We start from the raw sequence: 4,183 nt of genomic DNA, 5'->3' as shown, positions 1-4,183 counted from the left end.
GAGCCTAGGCAGTTTGGATGCTCACCTTACTAGACCTGGATGGAGGTGGATGGTCCTTGGACTTCCCACAGGGCAGGGAACATTGATTGCTCTTCGGGCTGATGAGGGAGGGGGACTTGATTTGGGGGAGGGGGAGGGAAATGGGAGGCAGTGGTGGGGAGGAGGCAGAAATCTTTAATAAATAAATAAAAATAAATAAATAAATTTAAAGTTACTATAGAAAAAAGAATTGCTGGGGTCATGGTGTCTCTTCACAGCATTAGAATCATTAATTAAGACACACACCAAGACAATAAGTTTAAAAATTTTGGTTTAAGGTCTGAGAGATGAAATAATCCTACTTTCTCTTCTTTGTCATCATACTGATAAAATGTGCTTATTAAATGCATATATATCCACACACTAAGAGATATATGCTTGTACATGACTATATATGTGTATATGGCTCTATATGTGTGTATGTGTATATAAGTATATACACTAATATAGCTCATGTGGCTTTCTTGGCTTTGATACTCCAGTCTTGCCTATAAAATGTGGCCAGATATTATGGGGAAGGTAAAGTCTCAAGAGCCAGAGAGAATTGGATTTGAGTTTTAGTCCTGCTCTGAGCTGTCTGTGGCACCATAAGCAGTTACTCAGCTTCACTAGGCTCTGTTTCTTGTGTCGGAAAGGGTGGAGCTAGATGTTCCCACTTGGATTCAAGTGTTGCTTAAATGATTTTCTATTACATGTACAACTCCGTTTTAAAATTTACACATGGTAAAATTTACTTTTCCATGCTCAGATTTATGAATTACATGAAAAGAATATTTGGAAAATATTCACTGAATCTGAAGTTTACTTTTTTTTAAACTCTGTTCTGCTCTATAAGGCCAAGCCAGTTTCTTTATTAAACAATGGTATTCACAGCATACAGAGGTGAATCCCACATTAAGTGCTTCTCTGTGATTAAACAAATTAATAATGAGGGCTATAGAGAAGGCTCAGCAGATAAGAACACTTGCAACAAAAGTAAGAGAACTTGAGTTCAAATCCACATCACCTATTTAAAAGCTGGGCATGCTGCATATGTCTATAACCAGAGTTGGGAAGTGAAGACAGGAAAATGCTGGGAGAAAGAACGGCAGAGTCCAGCAAAGCCACTGAGCTGCTCTCAGAGATAGACAGGCTGAAACCTTGCTGGTAGGCCATGAGCCTCTTGATTTAATATAAAATAATGGAGATGGGTTAATTCTAGGTGTAATAGCTAGCTAGAAATATGCTTAAGTAATTGGCCAAGCAGTGATTTAATTAATACAGTTTCTGTGTGGTTATTTGGGGGGAGTCTGGGCAGTTGGGAAAAGAACAAGCGGCCTCCTTACAACTACCACTTAAGACAGAATCCTGGTGTGTTGAAAGACCAGAGTAGACTGCTGGCTTTCAGACCAAGCGACAGAAATTTTTCTTCCTCTATATTCTCATCATACACAAGCCTGCGATAAATATTGGACTATATGATAATGAGCTGAGGATCAAAGATTGCCTCACTAAAGGCTACTGGAGCCCCCAAAGAAGTGAAAATCGGAGAGGAGTACCTAGCGGCCTACCTGGAGAACAGAAAGATGCTGTGTGCTTCTACTGCGTCTCTGTCAGATTTGTGGCTTCTCCACCTGCACCCATGCTAGGTGACTGTTTCCGTCTGTCCTCCTACTGCCCCCTCTACAGGGCATCTCTGAGCAGAGCCCAGTCTGCACATCCTTTCAGAAAGATTTCCCACACCAGAAGTGTTCATTCACTTAATCATTCTTCAATTACCCGCCATGGCAGAACTTCAGATGAATGTAAAAATCACTTTTGGAAAATCCATCTTCTTCAGCCATCAAACTTTTTTTGGCAGAAATTATTAAAAATGCAGAGAGGATTTTCCATTAGACACCAGCTATCCGTATTTCTTGATGAGATCTTATTATTGAACCTGAGGTAAATGTGTGTGCTTCAGTAGCTCACGGCAACTGTATGCCTTTGTATTTCAAATCTCAGTAAGAAAAATCATAAATGTCAAAATGTGTGTCATTCTCTACATAAAATTTTATACTAGAAAATGGGAGGCATGTTGCTCTTGAGTCACTGGGCGTCATGGCTGACAATCGGAATACTGATGAGGTAAATGAGTAGGCTGTGGGAGAATGAGGCACAACACAGGAAAGCGTTGCCAGGCACAGGCTTTGAAATGTATCTTGAGCACTGTTGAACTTTTCTTGCATGGTCTTGTACAAATAACACCCTTTCTATCCCAGTCCCTCTGTGCCAAGCCACCTTCTCATAGAGCAACCTGTTAGAATACAGACCAGGAGTCACCAGCAGCCTCGAGATTCATCTGATTTTATAAAAGATGATGATTTCAGTCTGTGGTAAGGAAATCTATGACTGTCTAGGCCACTGTTGGTGGTGACACCACTGAGCAGGCTGAGCAAACCAGGAGGACACATCAGTAAGCAGCGTTCTTACTCTGCATCAGTTCCTGTTTCCGGGCTCCCAGCTTCAGTTTCTGTTCTGTGTGACATGCCTGGATGATGTACTAACAAGCTGTAAGATAAAATAAATCCTTTCCTTCCCAAATTGCTTTGGTCATGGCATTTTATCCCAGCAATAGAAAACTAAGTGAGATAGTTGAGTTAAGGAAAGGAATAAACTAGAGTGGTGGGCATGGGATTGGGGGGGGGAGGGTTATAGTCATTGAAAAAACTGTCTTCATTGTGGGTATGTGAAAGTTGCTATATGTTGGCAACCCAGGCACATGAAACCACAGAAAGTAGTTGGTGGAGTCAGGCTGGAGACCCCACAGCTCAGCTTGTAGTTCTGATCTAGGTAGCTCTTCTCAGCTTACTTAGAAGTTCTTGTTACTTTCTCGATTCACTAGTAAGCCTTTCTTGGTGTCTCAGTGTGTAGATGTAACTTTCAGTGTGTAGCCTCCCACTCATGACCCCTTCTCAAGCCTCCATGATGGAACAGCTTTAAGCGTGGGGTTCAGCATTCTGTAATTCAGCAAGTCTCATTGATGTTCTGATTCACAGTGGACACGGGACCTAGGCTGTGCAGTTTCCACACAAGGGATTCTGGAGAGGTTCATGCATGGCACACATCCCAGCCTTTGTATCTGCTAGCACATGCTTTCACCCTGCTTCTTCTTAAAAAGCCTAACATTCAACGGCATGGGAGGGCAATTATATGAAAGAAGACTCTCGGCTTCTCCTTTGAAAAGTATAAGATGATGAAAGAGTGTGGGGATACTGACAAATTCACAGTGAACGAAGTAGTTGTAGTCGGGGCAAGTTACAGAGTTGGGGAGAATCTGAAGTCATGAATAATGAGCATGAGCAGGAGGAAGGTAGGCAATCACTGAACTTGTTTCTTTCCCTTTACCTGGATAAGAGTACTTCATTGACTTCCCTCCTCTATTTTCTCCCAGATCCACAAGACCATTCTTGGAAATATGCACGTCTCCCACAACTGGAGACTGTGGGGTCATTTGATGGTCTCAAACAGAGGTGAGGCTGCTATTATACGTCAAACTGAGGCAACAGCTCCCTGGTGTGTAGAAAATTCAGTCACAATACATATACTTGGTAGTTGAAGCCAGTGTAAAAGGTAAATAATATTTAAGAAGCTTATAAAGTAAGTGTGTAGCCATTTGTTCACAATTCATGGTTTTATTTAATGAGTCTTAGCGCCGTAGGATGAGAGTTGCCCCTAAAGGCCTCAATCAGCTAGACTATTGAACAGAAATGCAGAATGTAAATTGGTTTTTAACTAAAATCATACTGCTATTACTTTTTATGAAACCCATAATTTCTGGTAGAGAGCCGGCGTATAGAAAACCGTTATTATGGAAATGCCTTGTGGGATTTGACCAACTGCTTTTGCTTGGTGAAGGAATATTTGGTTGTTGAGTTATATGATGCAAGAGGCTGTGTAGGGCTAAGTACGTGCCACAAGTTTCTCAATAATGCAGCTTTCATGACCGTGCAGGTTGCATGTCTCATCTTTTAGTTCCTTTAGTTCCACGTTGGTTATATTTAGTTACTTTTAATTTGAAAGAGACGTGCTTTCTTTAAATTACAACCTCAGGGCAGATCTTTTCTTTGAGACTCTCATTGAAATATTCATTCTTCATGGAGACAGAGAGAAAGGCAAAAAAAAA

This window comes from Microtus ochrogaster, unplaced genomic scaffold, assembly GCF_000317375.1.
Source record: "Microtus ochrogaster isolate Prairie Vole_2 unplaced genomic scaffold, MicOch1.0 UNK1, whole genome shotgun sequence".
NCBI classification, from domain to species: domain Eukaryota; kingdom Metazoa; phylum Chordata; class Mammalia; order Rodentia; family Cricetidae; genus Microtus; species Microtus ochrogaster.
The sequence above is the reverse complement of the archived record's forward strand: the minus strand, read 5'-3'. Positions refer to the sequence as shown.